The sequence below is a fragment of the Pristiophorus japonicus genome, chromosome 4, assembly GCF_044704955.1.
Source record: "Pristiophorus japonicus isolate sPriJap1 chromosome 4, sPriJap1.hap1, whole genome shotgun sequence".
Lineage (NCBI taxonomy): Eukaryota > Metazoa > Chordata > Chondrichthyes > Pristiophoridae > Pristiophorus > Pristiophorus japonicus.
In genome coordinates, this window is record NC_091980.1 from 187,670,601 (window position 1) to 187,684,546 (window position 13,946).

Below are 13,946 nucleotides of genomic sequence, written 5' to 3' on the forward strand. Positions count from 1 at the left end.
ATGCCATTTGCTTTCTTAACCGCCTGCTGTACCTGCATGCCAACCTTCAATGACTAATGTACCATGACACCCAGGTCTCGTTGCACCTCCCCTTTTCCTAATCTGTCACCATTCAGATAATAGTCTGTCTCTCTGTTTTTACCACCAAAGTGGATAACCTCACATTTATCCACATAAATGGGAGAGCGCACTGCCGTGACCGCCATTTAGTTTTAATTGCCGGCCTACTCCTGAGTCAGCCCGAGAATGGTGGTCACTGGTTCATCCGGGCCACCAACAGGCAGCCTGGCACCCCATCTTGGGTGCCGGGCCACTGGCCCAGCCGAATCCCTCCCTGGTTGCCCAGTGGGCTCCACGTCGGCCTCACAGTGTCCCTCCCTTTTAAGTGAAGGGGAGGGATGTTGCGACGTGCCAGATCCAGCCCCCTCGCAAACCCATCCCTACACCACATCAAACAGAGCCCCAAAGCGCTGGGATGTGATGTCAGAGTTAAAGAGCCCAATTTTCCAGCTCTTCCCTCTGACTCCTGCCGAGCGGTAAATTTCCAGTTAATTCAAAGTGCCCTCCCCAATTTCCCGCTGAGGGCAATTTCGGCTCTAATATTTGTAAATGAGGACTGGTGGAGCCAAAACCCCTGAATTTCCTGGTTTTACATTTGCAATGCACTGAGGGTAAGTTAGTATGTGCAGTTGTTGCCAAGATCACCTGAGATGGGCAGAGGTAAGGAATTTTGGAGTGTGGAGAGTTTTACAAGTGGTTTCTACATTTGGGAAGAACTCTTTGGGGTGCTTTATTTGGCATTCTGCCTACACAGTCATAGACATGTATCTTACAATATCTGGGAGTCTGAGACCATCAGGAAATTTTTACTCCCCACCCCCATTAAGTGCTTCTCTGGAGCAGCTATGGCATTCGAAGAAGCTTTGCTGCAATTAATTTTAGTGGCCCAGATTTTGCTGGAGCGGGGCATCTCGCACATGCCCTGTTAGTTAGATTTGTTTATGCATATTTAGGATTGAAAAATTATTGCCCACAAACTTGCTGGAAGTGTAAGCTGATGACATTGGTGTGAGGGCAACAGGGCATCTGGGACCTTGGTCAACAATGGGTCAAATAGAGTACCTCTTTAACCAATAAAATTAAAGATTAAGAAATGAACAGAGGAAGGACTGAGAAGGAGGGTGAATTAGAGTCGGTGAATTCAATGTCATAGAAACATACATAGAAACATAGAAAATAGGTGCAGGAGCAGGCCATTCAGCCCTTCTAGCCTGCACCGCCTACAATGAGTTCATGGCTGAACATGAAACTTCAGTACCCACTTCCTACTTTCTCACCATACCCCTTGATCCCCCGAGTAGTGAGGACTTCATCTAACTCCCTTTTGAATATATTTAGTGAATTGGCCTCAACTACTTTCTGTGGTAGAGAATTCCACAGGTTCACCACTCTCTGGGTGAAGAAGTTTCTCCTCATCTCGGTCCTAAATGGCTTACCCCTTATCCTTAGACTGTGACCCCTGGTTCTGGGCTTCCCCAATATTGGGAACATTCTTCCTGCATCTAACCTGTCTAAACCCGTCAGAATTTTAAACGTTTCTATGTGGTCCCCTCTCATTCTTCTGAACTCCAGTGAATACTCCAGTTGATCCAGTCTTTCTTCATAGGTCAGTCCCACCATCCCGGGAATCAGTCTGGTGAATCTTCGCTGCAGTCCCTCAATAGCAAGAATGTCCTTCCTCAAGTTAGGAGACCAAAACTGTACACAATACTCCAGGTGTGGCCTCACCAAGGCCCTATACAACCGTAGCAACACCTCCCTGCCCCTGTACTCAAATCCCCTCGCTATGAAGGCCAACATGCCATTTGCTTTCTTAACCGCCTGCTGTACCTGCATGCCAACCTTCAATGACTGATGTACCATGACACCCAGGTCTCGTTGCACCTTCCCTTTTCCTAATCTGTCACCATTCTGATAATAGTCTGTCTCTCTGTTTTTACCACCAAAGTGGATAACCTCACATTTATCCACATTATACTTCATCTGCCATTCATTTGCCCACTCACCTAACCTATCCAAGTCACTCTGCAGCCTCATAGCATCCTCCTCGCAGCTCACACTGCCACCCAACTTAGTGTCATCCGCAAATTTGGAGATACTACATTTAATCCCCTCGTCTAAATCATTAATGTGCAATGTAAACAGCTGGGGCCCCAGCACAGAACCTTGCGGTACCCCACTAGTCACTGCCTGCCATTCTGAAAAGTCCCCATTTACTCCTACTCTTTGCTTCCTGTCTGACAACCAGTTCTCAATCCACGTCAGCACACTACCCCCAATCCCATGTGCTTTAACTTTGCACATTAATCTCTAGTGTGGGACCTTGTCGAAAGCCTTCTGAAAGTCCAAATATACCACATCAACTGGTTCTCCTTTGTCCACTTTACTGGAAACATCCTCAAAAAATTCCAGAAGATTTGTCAAGCATGATTTCCCTTTCACAAATCCATGCTGACTTGGACCTATCATGTCACCATTTTCCAAATGCGCTGCTATGATATTCTTAATAATTGATTCCATCATTTTACCCACTACTGAGGTCAGGCTGACCGGCCTATAATTCCCTGTTTTCTCTCTCCCTCCTTTTTTTAAAAGTGGGGTTACATTCGCTGCCCTCCACTCGATAGGAACTGATCCAGAGTCAATGGAATGTTGGAAAATGACTGTCAATGCATCCGCTATTTGCAAGGCCACCTCAAGTACTCTGGGATGCAGTCCATCAGGCCCTGGGGATTTATCGGCCTTCAATCCCATCAATTTCCCCAACACAATTTCCCGACTAATAAAGATTTCCCTCAGTTCCTCCTCCTTACTAGACCCTCTGACCCCTTTTATATCCGGAAGGTTGTTTGTGTCCTCCTTAGTGAATACCGAACCAAAGTACTTGTTCAATTGGTCTGCCATTTCTTTGTTCCCCGTTATGACTTCCCCTGATTCTGACTGCAGGGGACCTACATTTGTCTTTACTAACCTTTTTCTCTTTACATACCTATAGAAACTTTTGCAATCCGCCTTAATGTTCCGTGCAAGCTTCTTCTCGTACTCCATTTTCCCTGCCCTAATCAAACCCTTTGTCCTCCTCTGCTGAGTTCTAAATTTCTCCCAGTCCCCGGGTTCGCTGCTATTTCTGGCCAATTTGTATGCCACTTCCTTGGCTTTAATACTATCCCTGATTTCCCTAGATAGCCACAGTTGAGCCACCTTCCCTTTTTTATTTTTACGCCAGACAGGAATGTACAATTGTTGTAATTCATCCATGCGGTCTCTAAATGTCTGCCATTGCCCATCCACAGTCAACCCCTTAAGTATCATTCGCCAATCTATCCTAGCCAATTGACGCCTCATACCTTCAAAGTTACCCTTCTTTAAGTTCTGGACCATGGTCTCTGAATTAACTGTTTCATTCTCCATCCTAATGCAGAATTCCACCATATTATGGTCACTCTTCCCCAAGGGGCCTCGCACAATGAGATTGCTAATTAATCCTCTCTCATTACACAATACCCAGTCTAAGATGGCCTCCCCCCTAGTTGGTTCCTCGACATATTGGTCTAGAAAACCATCCCTTATGCACTCCAGGAAATTCTCCTCCACTGTATTGCTTCCAGTTTGGCTAGCCCAATCTATGTGCATATTAAAGTCACCCATTATAACTGCTGCACCTTTATTGCATGCACCCCTAATTTCCTGTTTGATGCCCTCCCCAACATCACTACTACTGTTTGGAGGTCTGTACACAACTCCCACTAACGTTTTTTGCCCTTTGGTGTTCTGCAGCTCTACCCATATAGATTCCACATCATCCAAGCTAATGTCTTTCCTAACTATTGCATTAATCTCCTCTTTAACCAGCAATGCTACCCCACCTCCTTTTCCTTTTATTCTATCCTTCCTGAATGTTGAATACCCCTGGATGTTGAGTTCCCAGCCCTGATCATCCTGGAGCCACATCTCCGTAATCCCAATCACATCATATTTGTTAACATCTATTTGCACAATTAATTCATCCACCTTATTACGGATACTCCTTGCATTAAGACACAAAGCCTTCAGGCTTGTTTTTTTAACACCCTTTGTCCTTTTATAATTTTGCTGTACAGTGGCCCTTTTTGTTCTTTGCCTTGGGTTTCTCTGCCCTCCACTTTTCCTCATCTCCTTTCTGTCTTTTGCTTTTGCCTCCTTTTTGTCTTCCTCTGTCTCCCTGCATTGGTTCCCATCCCCCTGCCATATTAGTTTAACTCCTCCCCAACAGCACTAGCAAACACTCCCCCTAGGACATTGGTTCCGGTCCTGCCCAGGTGCAGACCGTCCGGTTTGTACTGGTCCCACCTCCCCCAGAACCGGTTCCAATGCCCCAGGAATTTGAATTCCTCCCTGCTGCACCACTGCTCAAGCCACATATTCATCTGCGCTATCCTGCGATTCCTACTCTGACTAGCACGTGGCACTGGTAGCAATCCTGAGATTACTAATTTTCAGGTACAGAAAAACAAATAAAGAAAGGGAAAAAAGATGGGGCTAGACTTTCCACTTTTTTTGCATCGAGACCGCCCACTTAACGTCCATTTTAACACTGAGGTATAACGCCAAGATATCGCCCATTTCGGCACAAAATCAAAACTAATGCCCATGTATCGATCACTTATCGCCCAGTGTAACTTTTGGCATGTACTTAATGGCAAGAAATAATAACACCACTTTTTTTTGGTGTAAAGATTACAATGGGCGAAACTAACGCCCAAAATATCACCGAGCATTACTTTCGGCATGTACTTAATGCCAAGAAATAATAATACTGCCCGCCCACTTTTTTTTGTCGTGAAGATCAGATTTGCCGAAACTAAAGCCCAAAATATTGCCGAGCTTTACTTTAGGCACCTCGCACACTTATCGCCAAAAATAATTTTTGCCGAAAAAACCGTTGTGAAAAAGTTGCTCTCACCTGGACTAATCACAGCGGTATGGACGCCATTTTGTAAATTGGAGGTCGCTTCATTTAAAAGGCTGCTTCAACTACTGGGAAGTTTTGATGTACTGTGGAGTTCTTTTAAGGTGATTTGAACATCTGAACAAACATCTTATCAAACTGTGGATGATTGGAATTTAGTTTAGGTGTCTTAGTGGGAAAAATTATTGTTTGTGAACAATAGGTATAATACTGATAGTTATTGGAATGGGGCCTGCCATTTCTCAGCCTGTCTTGATGACAATGCACATGCTGCAGACTAGAGATGGCAGAAGGTATATTCAACAGCATTATTTGCCCAGTCTAAGACGTGCCAGAATGCTGAGGGGGACGAGACCTTACACACCACGCACTTACAGGGAGAAGCGGTCTTACCTGAACTTATCCGATAACACATGCCTTAGGAGACTGCGCTTCCACAAAGAGGTTATCAGTGAGATATGCCAGCTCATCAAGGGAGACGTGCAGCCTGCCAGCACCATCAGGACCATACAGTCCGTCGAGGTCAAGGTCACCGCGGCACTTTTGTTCTATACGTCGGGTTCCTTTCAGGCCTCAGCTGGTGACATTTGCAGTATATCTCAGCATGCCACACATTGCTGCATTCGACAGGTCACTGAAGTCCTTTACGCACGCAGGATGGACTTTATCAGCTTTGCTATGATCAGGGAGGCTCAGACTGAGAGGGGTCTAGGATTCTACCAAATTGCTAACTTCCCCAAGGTGCAGGGAGCAATAGACTGTACGCACATCGCCATGCGGGCACCTTTTCAGGATGCAGAGGTTTTTCGGAACCGAAAGGTATTCCACTTCCTGAATGTGCAACTCATTGTCGACCACCAGCAAATTATAATGGCAGTGAATGCAAAATTTCCAGGCAGCATCCATGATGCTCACATCCTGCGTGAGAGCGCTGTATCTGACATGTTTACCAGTCAGCCACAAGGTCAATGCTGGATGCTTGGTGACAAAAGATATGGCCTCACCAACTGGCTGATGATCCCCCTGTGTAACACCCAGACAGAAGCCAAGAAGCGATACAATGAGAGCCACAGAGCCACATGCAATATTGTCGAGAAAACCATTGGAGTGCTTAAGCAAGGCTTTCGATGCCTGGACCACTCAGGAGGCTAGCTACAATACCACCCTGAGCAGGTAGCTCAATTCGTGGTGGTGTGCTCCATGCTGCACAACTTGGCTATCAGGAGGGGACAAGAATTGCCAGAAGGGACTCAGGAGAGAGAGGAAGAGGACGAGGAGATGGACACTGACCTCGGGCCAGACAATCAGGCTGATGCTGAAACCATGCCCCTACCTGTAGTGTCTCTGCACCTTGTTACAAACTCACATGAGGCATGGATATATCAGACACGGTCACATGCTCCTGTTTCCTTCTTTGCCAATTACGATGCCCTCAAGCCATTTGGGTCCCAAAGCATGGTTAAGAACAAATACTGGGTCATCTATTTCTATACACCTCCCCCTTGAGCCTCGATCATGGAGCTCGGTTTGGGACTGACGCTTGCCTTCAACAATGTCTGCCAGGGCTGGGTGAATGAGGGACAGCGGCGTCTTGAGCATGTGTTTCATGAGGAGTTCCGCTGGCGGGACTCCCGTGAGCGAGTGCAGCCGGGACCTGTAGGCCAGCAGGAGGTGCGACAGGCGGTACTGAAAGGAGAGTCCTTGGGTGGGTAGCAAGCCCTGCTTTATGACTTGGACCACCCATTCCACCTGGCCATTGGAGGCCGGCTTGAATGGCGCTGTCCGGACGTGCTTGATCCCATTGCCCGACATAAACTCCTGGAATTCATGGCTGGTAAAACACGGGCCATTATCGCTGACCAAGATGTCCGGCAAGCCGTGGGTTGCGAAAACCGTATGCAGACTCTCCACAGTGATGGATGTCATGCACGAGTTCAATATGATGCAGTCGATCCACTTCGAGTATGCATCGACAACGATCAGGAACATTTTCCCCATGAACGGGCTCGCATAGTCCACGTGAATACGTGACCAGGGCCAGGGCCACAGGCTGAGTGGGGCCTCCCTGGGGGCATTGCCCAGCTGGGCACACGTCGTGCACCTGCAAACCCAGTGTTTCAGGTCTGAGTCAATTCCCGGCCACCAGACGTGTGGTCTTCAGGGTGCTCACTGTGGAGTTCCCTGATGAACGTTTCCCTTCCTTTCTGGGGCATGACTACCCGGCTGCCCCATAACAGGCAGTCGGCTTGGACGGAGAGGTCATCCATCCGTCTCTGAAACGGCCTGACTTCCTCTGGGCACGCCCTGTGTGCGGGCGCCCAGTCCCCAGTCAGGACACATTTCTTTATCATGGATAGGAGGGGGTCCCTGTTGGTCCAGAGTTTGATCTGGCGGGCTGTGATGGGGGAGCCCACAGTGTCAAAAGCCTCAACGGCCATGACCATCTCGGCATTCTGCTCCGACGCCCCCTCGGTGGTGGCCAGTGGGAGCCTGCTGAGTGCGTCAGCGCAATTTTCTGTACCTGGCCGGTGCCGTATGGTGTAGTCATACGCAGCCAGCGTGAGGGCCCATCGCTGTATGCGAGCTGATGCATTAGCGTTGACAGCCTTGCTGTCGGACAACAGGGATGTTAACGGCTTGTGGTCGTCTCTAGCTCGAACCGTCTATCGAAAAGGTACTGGTGCATCTTTTTCACACCGTACACACACGTGAGTGCCTCCTTTTCGACCATGCTCTATCCATGCTCTGCCTGGGAGAGTGACCTGGAAATGTAAGCCATCGGTTGGAGTCGGCCGTCATCGTTACCCTGCTGCAAAACACACCCAACCCCGTAGGATGACGCATCGCATGTTAAAACCAGTTTTTTACAGGGGTCATACAAAGTCAACAGTTTGTTGGAACACAGCAGGTTCCTCGCCTTATTGAAAGCCCGTTCTTGATAATCCCCCCAAGACCATTCACAACCTTTACGAGGAGCAGGTGTAATGGCTCCAACAATGTGCTTAAGTTCGACAGGAAGTTCCCAAAATAGTTCAAGAGTCCCAGGAATGATCGCAACTCCTGGGCGCCCGGCGAATCGCCTCAGTTTTTGATTCAGTGGGCCGGATCCCGTCTGCGGCAACCCTCCTGCCCAGGAACTCAACCTCTGAGGCCAAAAACACGCACTTGACCTTTTTCAGCCGCAGGCCTACCCGTTCCAATTGGCGTAGCACCTCCTCCAGGTTGCGGAGGTGTTCATCAGTGTCTCGACCCGTTATAAGGATGTTGTCTTGGAACACGATTGTTCCTGGGATGGACTTGAGCAAGCTTTCCATGTTTCGCTGAAAGATAGCCGCTACCGAATGAATGCCAAACGGGCACCTATTGTAAACAAATAATCCTTTGTGTGTCGCGATGGTGGTCAGAAACTTGGATTCTTCAGCCAGTTCCTGAGTCATGTAGGCCGACGTGAGGTCCAGCTTTGTGAACAGCTTACCACCTGCCAGCATGGCAAAAAGGTCCTTCGCTCTCGGGAGCGGGTATTGGTCTTGCAGCGACACTCGGTTGATGGTGGCTTTGTAGTCGCCACAAATCCTAACCGAGCCATCTGCTTTGAGGACGGGAACAATGGGACTTGCCCAGTCGCTGAATTCAACGGGCAAAATTGTGCCCTCTCTGAGCAGCCTGTCCAGTTCACTTTCAATTTTTTCACGCATCACGTACAGCACCGCCCTGGCTTTGTGGTGCACTGGTCTGGCGTCCGGAGTGATGTGTATTACTACTTTGGTGCCCTTGAACGTTCCGACACCGGTTGAAAGAGTGACTCGAATTTTTGCAATAACTGCGAGCATGAACTTCGCTCCACGGATGAAATGGTATGTACATCCCCCCATTTCCAATTCATCTCAGCTAGCCAACTCCTCCCCAAGAGCACGGGGCTATTTCCCAGAACAATCCAGAGTGGCAGCCAGTTCTGTGATCCATTATGCGTTACCACCGAGTTTGCACTGCCCAGCACTGGGATGATCTCTTTGATGTATGTACGTAGCTGCGTCTCAATGCGTTCCAGTTTGGGCCTGCTAGCTCTGTATGGCCATAGTCTCTCAAATTGTTGGGCACTCATGAGGGATTGGCTAGCTCCGGTATCCAGCTCCATGTGCACCGGGATGCCATGCAGTAAGACTTTCATCACCATGGGTGGCGTTTTGGTGTATGAGCTGTGGACGTCGGCCACATGAACTCTCTGAACTTCAGCCTCCATGGTTGTTCCCCAGGCCTCATCCTGCATTTCAGACCCCTCGTCTGGTTCCTCTGTCTCGCAGACTAGCCTCGTTACTGCCTTTTTGCACATCCTGGCCGGGTGTCCCTTGACATTACAAATCCTACAGGTGTAAAGTTGGAACCTGCAGATTTTAGCAGTGTGTCTGCCCCCACATCTCCAACATGAGCTAAGATTGCTGTTAACAAAAGGGCTATTCCCAGACATTCCTCTCTGATGGCTCGTTTGGCTGTTTCTAAGCACTCTGATGGAGGATGTTGATTGTCCCATCACAGGATTCATTGTTCCTCGTGATGGAGTGAATTACCGATCCTTTTCCATTGTCCCTGTTGTAGGCCCACCCTGGAGCTAGTTGCTGCCTGGACGGTGTCGAATTGCCCTTGCCTGCCTGCCTGAATGGTGTCGAATTGCCCTTGTCTGCCTGTGGGGTTCTGTGTCCTTTTTACAACATTAACTCCCTGGTTCATCGCAACATTGAAACCAGGGCTGTGTGTGTAAATTAGCTTGGTCTCCTCTTCCCCTGCCATGAAGGTCTGAACTATCAACGCTGCCCCTTCTAAAGTCAAATCCTTAGTCTTTATGAGCTTCCTGAAAATACTGGCATGATTAATGCCCTCGATGAAAAAGTCCCTTAACATCTCCTCCCTGCAGGCATCGGAGAACTTACAGAGACTGGCCAAACGCCGCAGTTCCGCCACGAAGTCCGAGATGTTTTGACTCTCCCGACACCGGTGAGAGTAGAACCGGTGCCGGGCCATATGTACGCTACTTGCCGGCTTGAGATACTCACTGATCAGCTGGCTGAGCTCTTCGAAGGACTTGTCCGATGGCTTTTGGGGTGCAAGCAGGTCTTTCATCAGCGTATACGTCTGTGGACCGCAGCTGGTTAGTAGATGCGCCTTCCGCTTATCAGCCGCTGTCTCTTCCAGTCAGTCCTTTGTGACAAAGCTCTGCTGGAGTCTTTCCACAAAGTTGTCCCAGTCTTCACCCACACAGTAGCGTTCCTCTGTGCCACCGGTGGCCATCCTCGTGGTTCGGTGATTCCATTTCTCGTCGCCAGATGCATCTTGTTACAAACTCACACGAGGCATGGATATATCTGACACGGTCACTCTGTGACCGTCACTTTATTTCCAGGACTGAAGAGTGCTGATCCTGGGTGGGACCTCCCCTTTTATACCTGGAAGCCTAGGTGAGGAACTCACTCCCTGTGGTCAGGGTGTGCATTACAAGGGTACAGGTACAGTATGCATGAGTTACAGTTACATACTTATAGCCATGGCAAGATGGTGAAATACATGACACCGCCCCCCCCTCCCCCACCCCCTCTAGACCACAGGAAAGGGCCCGTGGTGGCTACATAGCTGCAAGACTCTTTCGTCAGTCACTCATAAATAAGCACTTTGCTTGAAATAACGTTGCTGATATTTACAAAGCTGCATCACTGTTGTGTCTGCAGCTCATACATCAATGGTGGGCATCACCTTGGTGACAGTTAAAGTTTACGTTGATTCATGTTTAGTTTAATTATCCCCTTTCATGTTAAGGAATCACCAGTGCGTAACAGTGCAGCTATCTGAGACAATGCGCAACAAGGTTATGTTAAATAAAAAACATTTAAATGAAAAGATTTCTATGAAATCATCATTATAACTGTAAAAAAACACCCCACCCCACAACAAATTTATAACATTTATATCAATCAAATGGTCAACATTTACAACAACACAGAACAAAAATGCAAACCAACAAGGTAGTCCCCTCCCCTTTCCCCTAAACCTCCCAACAAAATAGCACCAACAACATACAAATATGCCCAAGACAACACCTGCGGCCATGCACCTCACTTTCCTTCCCCCCCGCTTCTCCTCCCCACCTCTACCTCTACCCCTTCCCCTTCCCCTCCTGACTCGAAGTCGCCTGGCCGAGGAGCTCCCGAGGCACTGCTTCATTGGGGGGATGATGGCAGACCCGCTGGTTGGACAGATACGGGAGAGGACGGTCCCGAGGTGGGAACGTGCTCCGAGCCAGAAGCAAGATCTTCCTCCTGGCTGTCATGTGTCGTTAGCATTGTGGGTGCGGCACCTTGCGGTGTAGTGCCGCGCTCCGGGACCACTGGGAAGCCTCTGCCACCAGTGTTCCTGGCTATCACCTCCAGGGCCTCCACCATCCACGGCATGTACTCCGTCATGGTGGCGGATATGCTGGCCAGCTAATGGGATATGCCCCCCATTGTCTGGAGGATCTGCTGACCTATGTCAACACTCCTCCTGGACAAGTGTACCATGTGCCCGCTCAGATCTGTTGCTCGTAGAGCAGGCTTGCCGCGTCAAACCAACCTCCGCTTGGTCGGCGCTGTCCTGTAGACACCTGGGGTGCCCTGTGACAAGGTGCTTGGGCCCAGTACCTCCATGGTGGAGGTGGGAATGCCTGCAGGAACACTAGATGTCATCGGTGTCGAATGGATTATGGAGCTTGGCAATGCAGGCTCCTCAAAGTCGGCACTGTCATCCGTGGAGAAGAGACCTAGCAGATCCACAGGCGAGAATCGGGGCTGCTCAGCATCAGATGGAGGATTGTCTGGTGAGTCCATCCCCGCGCCCCCTCCTTCTGGGCTCGGTGGTCTTGCATGGGGCCGCGCTGCTGGCTGAGCTGCAAAACATAAATAAGGTTATTAGAGGAGAAGGGGGTGCTAGGGTCACAAGGTGATTCCAGCGCTGCACATAGCACATGCATGACAAAAGCACCACCGCTATCAAGATCATCACAGACATCATATTTCATGACCATCACCAAATTCTGCATTGCAATAATTCTCATGAGGCCATTATTATTTAGAGAACACTTTATCATTCATCTATCATATATTATTGGTCAACTATGAGTGGTGTGGCATCTATTGACTTTACATCACGCAATGTTGTATACTTTACTCACGTGGCATCACATCAGGTTCTGCTGCTGCTTGCGTGGCCAACCGGGAGTAGCTCCCCACTAGTGCCAGCACCCACTCCTCAATGTCGGTGAGGTCGCTGATGACTGATGACCCGCCATCCGTTCGCCTCTGCTTGGCACTATACCTCGAAAGCTTCTTCTGTAAAAGGTAACACCAGCACGACATGGCATGAGATCATTGCATGAGTTCATTGCTAGGTACTGTCACAGAGACTGATGCAACACATAATAATCATGCTTACATCTGTCGGTTATGAAAATGATCATTCTTTCCCTAAAGACGTATACCCTGAGTAAAGCATTCCCGGTATAAGTGCAAGACATCACATCTGATTTTAATTACTCATTACACTTACAATTCCAATTATATAAATATATAAGTCAATGTAAATAAATGTAATTCTTACTCTGGCAGATCCGACAAGGTTGTTCCAGTGCGTGCGGCATTGGTTGCCCTCACGCACCTCGTCGGTCGCCGATGAGACCACCTCGACTATGTCAGCCCAAATCCTCTGGTAGACCTTTGGGGTGGGCTTCCCATGCCCACCCTGGGTCAATTGACCCCAGCGTGACTCTACCTCCTGCAGGAGGGAGGCATTTGCCTCGTCCAAGAATCTCCTCGCTCTTTTTCGTACTCCAAATTGTTCCTCTCCCACCTCCCACCTCACTGCTTTCGCCAGCGTCAGTCTCTACAGCGTGCTGTGTCATCTCCTCCATCCCTTCCATTGTAACAATAAATTTTCCGCAAAATACTCGGTGAGAACAACGTTATTTGTCCTCGGAATTCTTTTTGCTGCAGGAAAATCTCCCTCTACCTCCCAAAACAGCCAAACAAGCACACACCACACCCACACACGCTTTCCTCTCTGCTCTCTCTCCTCTTCTGAGCATGTAATGATGACCCCTGACCTGAAACATGGGAAACGACCGTTACCATGCCATTGCTATAGACGCCGACACTTTATGGCAGAAGGTCAAAAAAGTTTAACGCTAACGCCCATTTCAGATCGCTCGCAGTAATGGCCATTTTATAAAATGGAAAGTTGGGGTTTTGAAAATGGGCAATAATCCGGTGATCTCAAAATGCATATTTACCACCCACGCTGGAAATAATGCCCATTTTTGCCCGATCTGCACAAAAGTGGAAAGTCTAACCCATAGAATTAAGAGAGAGACAAAAAGAGACAGTAAGGAAAAGTAAGAATTTTTTCTTTAACTGTAAAATTTACATTTTTTAATTCTCCAACAACAATTCACTACCTGAAGGAATGAGATTCTACAGTTTAAATTTTTCACTTTCTGGGCCACATATATTAATTGGCAATCATTAACAGTTATCATGTCATCAAAATGTTGCTTATGGTGTTAATTACTAGACTTAAATTTCTGGGGCAACTTTAATAAAACTCATGTGGAGGTGAAGGGCGAGGTGTCGTTTTCGTGAAGCTAATGTCGGAGCAACGCAATCGTCCAGCAACATGTTTTGCACATTAATAACAGTGTGCATCGTTCACATTCTGTTATTTTTTTCAGCAAATTCTGGGCCAATATCTCTTGAATTAATGCACGTCTCATTCGGATGATCAAGCATTATAGTTATGTTTTAAAAAGGACCTAAAACTTCAGCTTTTTCCTCTGAAGCTTAGAAGCCATATATGTTTTAGTAGGCTGAACATTCCTGTTTGCTTTCTGCTAGCAGTTTGGTTTCAGTTTCAAAAATAATTA